The following is a 9,740-nucleotide window of genomic DNA, read 5'->3' as shown; positions in this document are numbered from 1 at the left end:
GTAGAGGATAGTTTAAAAAAAAACTTTAGATAGGCAGGAAATTAAAGCAATAGGACGGTAGTTTGAGGGATTAGAACGGTCACCCTTTTTAGGAACAGGTTGAATGTAGGCAAACTTCCAGCAAGAAGGAAAGGTTGCTCCATACATTGTCTTTACTGCTTTTTATTATGTTTTTTTTTTTTTTTTAGTAAACAATGTGACCTACCATATTATATATGTCGGTTCTTTGTTTTTTCTCCTTTTTTTATTGTGTCCTTTATTATTTTTTTATCCTTTATTTATTTATTTATTTATTTATTTATTTATTTATTTATTGTTTTTCATTTTTTTGTATTGTACTAAATATAATTATTTGTCTTAGCCTGAATATGCCTTATGTGAAAGTGAAACTTTACAAAAAATAAAGTGAAGAAAAGAAAGAACTCTAGATGATTTCCGTGCTCACACACACACACACACACACACACACACACACACACACACACACACACACACACACTATCAAAACAATTATTTTGATATATATTCGTCATTTATATATTTCATTCCACGTTTGCCCACATGGCCAGCCAGAATGATTTATTTTTAACCTTTCTTCTTCCTCTCTCCCTCTCAAGGGAATAATACCACATCTTCCTTCCCTACATTTCTGCCAGTCCTTAGAGAAAGCACCTGCATCGCCTGTTCCTGTCGTCCTCCCTGGTCATTAGTCAAAATAACGACCGCCGTCATTGGTTCCTTCATCCCATTTCCAAGCATCTCATTGGCCATTTCTTCATCCCATGTACATTCTTCATGTACGCGTAGCTAGATCGTCAGTCTTCGGAGAGTCAGTCTTCCGAGAGTCTTCAGAGAGAGTCAGACTTGATCAGTTCACATTCAGTCCAGTTCATATCAGTTCAGAGAGGAGCACATCGGTATCGTCACGTCTGTAATCAATTGTGTCTCGATATCATGTGTGTACATTCTATCCATTATTAAATCTAGAACTTTTATAGAATGTCCTTTGCTCGCACAAATCAACAATATCAAACCACTACCCACGACCTCCACGCTACCAACAATATCAAGCTACTACGCGGTCCTCCAGAGCAGCCACCACCACACCAAGCATCATCAACAGAGACATTGATAATTTCAACGGAGCGGTAAGAAGTACATCATCAAAACAGTGTGGTCAACATCATCTGGAACACTGGTGACAACAAGTGGCCAAAATTTACGGAAACAGTGGTAGCAACGGTGTTGTGCGATCGAAGACACGAACTCTCGACTTTCTCAAAATCCAGTACATGCTGAGACAAGAGTATCATATCCCATCGCAGGCAAGTTGCGAGGCGTTGTCATTTCCTACCACGCTCAAATCGTGGGTTACCACACTCTCCACGTGCTATCTTCCCTGCCGCTTCTGCCTCTTCTCCGCTCCTGACTCATCCCCGTGGTCACACCTGTCTGCCATCAAACCTGTCGCCGCCTATTCCTACTCATCACGCCGCTCCTCTTTGCTGGTTGCCGTTCATGCTTCTTCCTGAATTGTGGGTATCCCTTGGTTCCTTCTCCGAGCCACCCCCACCTCTCCCATCCGAGTACTCGAGGTCAAGCCTCATCGCCACCACCACTCCCCACCCAGCCCTTCTCAATGCCCGGACTCACCCAAGGTCATCTTTCCAAGTTTGCTCCCAGCAGTGATCTTCCCAGTCATCAGGGGCCAGATCCACGAAACGGTTATTATCAACCTCCGGCAGCCAAATGGTATCCACGAACGCATAAGAGGTTGGTGTTGCCATGGTACAAGGTAGTTACACCACCTCCTGAGGTGGTGTAAGTTAACTCGCCCGAAAACTCTTATTTAAATATTTATGTGCACAAAATAACTTTTCTTTTTATTATTATTTACAAGCTTTATCACCAAGAAAGTATGGTTTTGCGATGCATAAAGTGAAATCTTGCATGGAACACTGAAAACGAAGCATGAAAAGGAAGAGGCTGATTTGCCCCACACGTGCGCGCTCCCCATTCCGCCTCGCAGCAATAAGTTTGTATTGTGATTAAGTATTGTTTTCGTCGCTTCTCCTGCATATATTGGATATTTTCTTTGCATACTTCCACGTTCGTGCCTTGAGGCGAGAAAGGCGCTTTTGGAATCGCCTTGATTCCTTGGCATTGAGTGATAATGAGCTGATGCTCAAATACCACTTCCCTAGGCAGTTGCCAGTGGGTCCTTCCAAAACGTCATTGGAGACACTGCAGGTAAGATGATACTGGTGTTGCATGCTTCATTCAGCACAGGGGCTGGCTGTTGTGGAAATTGTCAGGGAGCCCTTTCCCTGACCTCATTACTGGTCTATTCTCTTACATTCTTCGCATATACCTTTAGGTACACAAAACATAACTTTAAGGCGAGGAAGAAGTGATCCTGTTCTTCAGGGGGTTCAGGGGATGGGCGAAGGCCACCCAGAGGTTAACAGTGGTTAGGTTAGTCACCGTACACTTTTATATGAAACATTACCTAATCTAACGTAACCATGGGGGCTAGACCCACCCTTAAGGACACTAATATAAGTTAGTATAACTTCTGGAACACCCCTAAAGGATGGGGACACATCTCCCCCAACCTTATACTATATTTTCAGGTTTATCAAGAGGTATATGCGAAAGAATGGAAGAGGATAGACGTGTAATAAGGACAAGAGGGGACTCTAAACAATTACTACTATTTTTTTTTTTTTTTTTTTACAAATTGCACAATATCCCATTAATAACTTTTGTAGGTGAATAAACTGATGTTCAGTATGGTGAATAATATTTAAGTGTGGCTGACTTTCAAGGGTAAAAGGCATAAAAGTCAATCTACTGCATGCCACAGTTTATAAAGTTGTAATCCAGTGTTAGGAATATGTCAAGATTAGTTCCTAGTGTCAAAATATGTGAATGTATGATTAATAAGGAGGGATGAGGGATGATGCTAACCTTACCAAACGTGCCATCAAGTACACCTGGGTGTACTTGAACGGTGCACTACATATAGAGGGATCATTGAATTTATGTTGCTGATTTTTTTTTTCTTTTTCTTTTTTTTTTTTTTTTTTTTTTTTTTGCTTACAGCAGAAAGATGTATCTTATTTAAAATAAATAAAATGAAAACTAATGGCTTATAATCTGCTTTCAGGACTTACGCAAGTGTCAGCAGGGTCTTCGAGTGTGTGTGCATTGTGTTGAGTGATAAGTCGGTGCAGGAAATCAAGATGCCTTCAACACACCTTGATCAAAGGAGAACTGCACAGCAGTTCTTCAGGATCAAAAATTTCTTAAGAGTTATTGGGACCATTGATGGTAAGATTAACAATAATATATTTTGTTTAAAATTTATTGCTATTGTTATAATCTATCACTTCATCGGTGTTTACTTTGAGTGAAAGGTATCTCACAGCCTCAAGTTCTTGTTAAGCATTAAAAAGTTTTCATATCTTATGTATATTGTGTGCATATCCAGTGCAGGGATGCTATATATATATATATATATATATATATATATATATATATATATATATATATATATATATATATATATATATATATATATATATATATATATATATTAATGGTAGATATATGTAGCTACTGTGTATCATGATCATCCAATACATTCTTTTGTGTGCACAGGCACCCACATTGCCATCAAGGCCCGAAGAGTGGACGAGGCCCTCTACTTTAACTGGAAAAGCTATCACTCCCTCTGAAAATCCAACTTGTTTGTGATGTGAATGGAGTGATCCTCAGCTACTGCTTCAGATTCCCAGGTATATAGTATTATTGCATTACATGTTTACCCAACTATGTATTTTATTGATTTTCATGTGACTGCAATTGGTTACTGGTATTACATAAGAAAACAGTGTGACAAACCTTGACATTAGTTATAGAAGGAGGCAGTAGACACCTGCCAAAACGATAATTACTCCCAGTGAGGTCTAAAGCACTATTCAGGGTGTGCTGTGAACTTATCATTAAACCCAGCTGTGACCTCACTGAACGTTTCCCTTTGTGTCTCACAACACAAGGAGGCAGTCACAGCCTGCCCTCTAAAGACAACTCTCTTCCTCCACACAAAACTACAAGCACCTAAAAACACACACACCCTTCACTCAAAAATTTCAAAATCATCATGGCGACTCCTACACCAGCCTCCGAGTCCCCATCTGGGGAGGGGACCATAAATGTGCCTAGGTCGGACTGCCTTTCTGTTAACGACCTTAAGTGTCTTGACACCCCCCTCAACGTTCTCTTCATTAACTTCTGCAACATTCGCAGTCTAAGATCTAATTTTCAATCTGTAGAACACCACCTCTCCTCTTCTAAACCTCATCTTCTTTTCCTCCCTGAAAATCAGGTGTCTGAGACAACTGACAGTAGCCCCTTTTCTGTTCCCTCCTACTTTCTCTATCCTCATTTTCGATCCAAAGCTGGATGTTGCCTTTATGTGTGCAATGACTTAACATGCTTTTGTGCCCACGCTCTTGAATCTTCCGAGTTTTCCACCATCTGGCTACGAATACAGAGTCACTCTCAAACTAAATTTATCTGTGCTGTATATCTCTCACCTAACTCCTCTGACTATAAGAAATTCTTTGACTGCTTAACTTCCAAAGTGGAGCACATTCTGACCCTCTTCCCTTTTGCAGAGATCTCCATTCTTGGAGACTTTCATGGACTCTCCCCAATTACTGTTCACCTCAGCCCCCTTGTGTCAGCACTAGAGGCCATCCATACAATTAATACAACAGACCTGCTCATCTCAGCCACTACTGTCAGCACTAGAGGCCATCCATACAAATTAATGCAACAGACTTGTACACCTCAGCCACTACTGTCAGCACTAGAGGCCATCCATACAATTAATGCAACAGACTTGTTCATCTCAGCCACTTCTGTCAGCACTAGAGGCCATCCATACAATTAATGCAACAGACTTGTACACCTCGGCCACTGCTGTCAGCACTAGAGGCCATCCATACAAATTAATGCAACAGACTTGTACACCTCAGCCACTACTGTCAGCACTAGAGGCCATCCATACAAATTAATGCAACAGACTTGTACACCTCAGCCACTGCTGTCAGCACTAGAGGCCGTACATACAGTTAATGCAGCAGACCTGTTCATCTGAGCCACTTCTGTCAGCATTCCTTATAGTTGTTGTGATGCCAGACACACATTTTTCTCAGAGTGATGAAAATCTGGAATTTTCTTGCTAACAGTGTGCCTGAATCTAATTCTGTTGATGGTTTTAGGTACAGTTTGTCCAATTTCTCAGGTGTACATCTGTTTGATTCTTGCTGGTGACATATACGCTGTGCTGCTAGTCAGATTTATTATTTATCTTGGGCTGATGGCACACTTGCCAGGCAGTTAGATAAGCATGTACAGACTTTGGTGTCTTTTTGATAGTGCTGGTGAGCTGACCCTGAACTGGCCCTGAAGGGGTTCTCTCTTGTGAGACCAGCCAGGTAAAAAATATGTTGAAATGTAGCCACATTTACTATTGTGAAGTATTTACTATTCTTTTCATTTCTTCTCTGTTCACAGGTGCTCTGGAAAATCAATTCAAGGCTAATTATTATTTTTTCTTTATTCATTATCCACAGTTGCCTTGGAAAGTGCATTCCTGGCTGAGTGTGGTGCGTGTGCCTGCTACTCGTGTGGTGGTGCTGCTGCTGCGTGAAGCCTCTGCCGTGGGAACCCACCACAAATAGCTAATGGATTCTGTATGACGGGATCAGCAGCAGACAGAATTGCAGTGATGTATTAACATGCCTAGGTTTGGTCCTAAAGGATTGATTTGATGTTGTATTTACTACTCATTTGTCTGTAGTCTATATAGTTTTACTACTACTGGAGTAGTAGTAAAACTGGGGCTTTTTTTTCTTTTTTTATTCAAAATTTTTGTTGCCCCTGGCCAGTGGCCCTCTTACAGGAGAAAAGTAGTAATAGTAATATTTATTTTTGTATGTGTTTGTGTCTATTATAGTATACTGCACTGTAGGAAAAGTTTTGTGAGGAACACATGTTAATCTTGACAGTCACTGGTTTGAACCTGAAGCACAACTTTCCAGAAACAAGACCTTGCATTTAGTATACAACAAACTAACTTACCAGCTTCCTGTGTTAGCTTAATTCTATCTTGTTTGTATTCTTAATGCTTTGCTTTCTCATTAAAAAAACATTTTCAAAGGCCATACAGATGATCACCAAAATTCTCATGGGGCATTTTCTTTTTCTCTTGCAAAATCCTTGCATTGTCAGTCATGAAAATGCCCCTGGAGACCACAACAACACCACCTGAGTAAAGATAAAGGTGAAAATAATGATAGTGGTTGTGGCAGTGGTGGTGGTGGTGGTGGTGGTGGTGGTGGTGGCGGCGGCTCTGAGGAGAATTAAGTACTAATATCAGAAGGATGTGGTTTTCATGTTGCAGAAGAAACCAGATGGAAAAAAAGTGTGTGTGTGTGTGTGTGTGTGTGTGTGTGTGTGGGAGAGAGAGAGAGAGAGAGAGAGAGAGAGAGAGAGAGAGAGAGAGAGAGAGAGAGAGAGAGAGAGAGAGAGAGAGAGAGAGAGAGAGAGAGAGAGAGAGAGAGAGTGGCTGGGTTAGGGAGAGAGAAGAGAAAGAGGTAAGTGGAGATATGGAGGCAAGGGAGAAGGAAGAAAAAGCAGAGGAGTTATGGGAGAGATGGAAGAAAGGGAGGAGGAGGGAGGGAGGGTAGATGAGCAGTATGTAAGTGAGTGTGAGTGGAGTCAGCATATAAAAGGGAGAGAAATGAATACTCTAAGGAGGGAAGAAATAAAGAATTCATGAAAAGACATTATAGACATATGTAAGGATGAACCAAGGATGTTCTATAGAATGGTAAAATGAAGAATAAGAATGGGTTCAACAAACTGAAAATAAATGGTAAACATGTTGAAGAAGAAGCACAAATTGCAGAGGTTTTGAATGACTTCTTTCAGTGTCTTCATTGGAGAGGGAACATTTGGTAGACTGGTGACAGCAGATGTGAGAGTAGAAGAGTGAGTGAGATTGAGGTAACAGTGGATGAGGTAAGAATAATGATGGAAGACTTGGATGTGAGGAAGGCACAGGGACCTGATGGAGTGTCTGATTGGGTGGTGAAGGAATGCAGAGATCAACCTGCACACATGATTTACAAACTCATCATAACTTCATTAAGGGAAGGAGTGGTGCCCAACATTGGAAAAAAAGCAGGTATAGTCCCCATATATAAGAGTGGAAGCAAAGAAGAACCATTTAATTATAGACCAGCATCATTAACAAGTGTAGTGGCAAAATTGTGCCAAAGAATAGTGAAGCAAAGATGGAGTGAATATCTGGAAAAGAGAGAAATATTAACAGACAGACAATTCAGATTTAGGAAAGGAAGGTCATGTATAACAAATTTAAGATGCTTCTAATCCAGTCATAGATATGGTACAAGAAAGAGAGGGATGGGCAGATTGTGTTTATTTTGAGAAGGTGCCCCACAGCAGACTGTTGTGGAAATGAGAAATGTCTGGTGGGCTGAGAGGAGCACTCCTACATTGGATCAGTGACTTTCTGAGAGGAAGGGAAATGAGAACAGTGGTCAAAGATAAAAAGTCATCATGGAGAGAGGTAATTAGTGGTGTTCTGCAGGGTTCAGTACTACCACCAGTCATGTTTGCTACCTGTGTGAATGATGCGATGGAAGGGGTGAATAGTTACATGAGTCTGTTTGCTGATGATGCAAAATTGATGGGAAAAGTGGAGAGGACAGGATTGTGAAGCTCTACAGGGAGATCTGAATGTGATTTGGGATTGGAGTGACACTTGGAAAATGGAGTTTAACATAAAAAGATGAGGAGTGCTGAAGTTTGGGCATAGTTGTGTGATGCCAGTCTTCAGTTATAAATTGGGTAATGAGGAAATAAAAGTGAAGAGTGAAGAGAAAGACCCTGGAATTACTGTCACCGATAAGTTGTCCTCAGAGGTACATGTAAGAAGAAAGACAGGGGAAACATATAATCTGGTGAGAAACATAAGAACAACATTCAACTACCTGGATGAAGAGATGATTAGGGATGTAACTGACAATGATAAGACCTAGTTTGAGATATGCAGCAGCGATGTGGTCTCCCAGCACTAAAAGGGACATAAAGAAATTAGAAAGAATACAATGAGCAGCGACAAAGTTGCCTCTGACCCTATCAGACTTATCATATGAAGAGAGACTAAAACTAAACCTACCCACCCTTGGAAGAGAGAAGAGAGAGAGGTGATCTGATGGCCTTATATTGGATTTTGTCAGACTGTGAAAAATTGGACCAGAGTAATTTGGTGGTGAGAGACTTTAGAAGCACGAGAGGGCATGAGAAGATGAAGAAGAAGGGTGTGTGTAGGAGGATATTAAGAAGAACAGTTTCCTGCAAAGTACTGCAGAAATCTGGAAACACACACACACACACACACACACACACTCTTAAAAACATCTGAAAATTTTTACTATAAACTTGTAAATTTGTTCATAATTGTATGACTTCTTATATGTCACCTCTTATGTGACCTGTTATGACCTCTCAGGGACAGCCTTGGGGGCATCCATTACTGGCAGAAGCCCGAGTGTGCTGAGTGACGGGGCGGCATGACCTTGCACATCAGAGGGTCAGGTCAGTGTGTGCATTGTGCATATTGTGCCTTAGTGGCCTGTCATCTCTCTCTCTCTCTCTCTCTCTCTCTCTCTCTCTCTCTCTCTCTCTCTCTCTCTCTCTCTCTCTCTCTCTCTCTCTCTCTCTCTCTCTCTCTCTCTCTCTCTCTCTCTCTCTCTCTCTCTCTCTCTCTCTCTCTCTCTCACACACACACACACACTCTTGATCATGTGAAGATGGAGATAGAGATCAAAGAAGAAGTGCCAAAATTCAATGAGGAATATAAAAATGAGAGAAAAAATTATGCTAAGGCAGACTTTACAGGGTTAAAGAAATTCTACGGAGAGCTTGATTGGAATAATTTATTAAGAGGTATGGAGGTGCAGAAAAAATATGAAGTGTTTTTAAGCAAGTTTAGAGAAGGTGTTGAAAGATATGTGCCAAGATATAAGGTAAAAGAAAATAAGAAAGTGTGGTTTAATGCAAAGTGTGCAGAGGCAAAAAAGAAAAAGGAGAGGGCATGGAAAAAAATGAGGAAACAATGGAATGAGATAAATAGAGAAGAATACAGGACAGCTAGAAATGATTATGTTAAAATAAGAAGAGAAGAAGAAAGAAATTTTGAAAGAGATGTAGTTGGAAAGTGTAAAGAAGAACCCAAACTTTTCTATAGATATGTAAATGGAAAAATAAAGCATAGAGATACTATTACAAAGCTGAAGGAAAATGGAGAAATTTATGAAACCACACAAGAGATGGCTGAGATACTGAATAAAAGCTTTAAGTCTGTATTTACAAGAGAAACCGCCTTTGCATCACTGGGAGATGAGGAACAACAGAAAGGAATAGAAAACATACAAGTGGAAAGAAAAGAAATTAAAAGACTACTGGAAGAGCTAGATACTAGGAAGGCGATGGGGCCAGACGAAGTAAATGGATGGATATTGAAAGAATGTAGAGAGGAATTGGAAGAACCAATATGGGAGATAATTAACAGTTCTTTAAAGGAAGGAAAAGTACCAAAGGAATGGAAGAGAGCAAATATAGTACTGTTATACAAAGGA

At 40.5% G+C, this 9,740-nt stretch overlaps 1 protein-coding gene across 3 annotated transcripts in view; it reads left to right on the top strand.

Moving 5' to 3' along the window:
- Positions 1–475: 475 nt before the first annotated feature.
- The window catches only part of LOC135098440 (uncharacterized), a 55,976-nt gene continuing 46,711 nt past the window's right edge, over positions 476–9,740 (top strand). The window contains exons 1-5 of one of the 3 annotated variants that reach the window (XM_064000813.1): positions 476–2,250; positions 3,170–3,333; positions 3,664–3,800; positions 5,646–5,818; positions 8,612–8,697. The gene's annotated coding sequence lies outside the window, so the exon portion shown is untranslated. The remainder of the gene's footprint in view (positions 2,251–3,169; positions 3,334–3,663; positions 3,801–5,645; positions 5,819–8,611; positions 8,698–9,740) is intronic. The other 2 variants (XM_064000812.1, XM_064000811.1) reach the window with 2 other exon arrangements.

Source organism: Scylla paramamosain, unplaced genomic scaffold (genome assembly GCF_035594125.1).
Source record: "Scylla paramamosain isolate STU-SP2022 unplaced genomic scaffold, ASM3559412v1 Contig62, whole genome shotgun sequence".
Classification (NCBI taxonomy): domain Eukaryota; kingdom Metazoa; phylum Arthropoda; class Malacostraca; order Decapoda; family Portunidae; genus Scylla; species Scylla paramamosain.
This window is presented reverse-complemented; position numbering and strand designations above follow the sequence as displayed.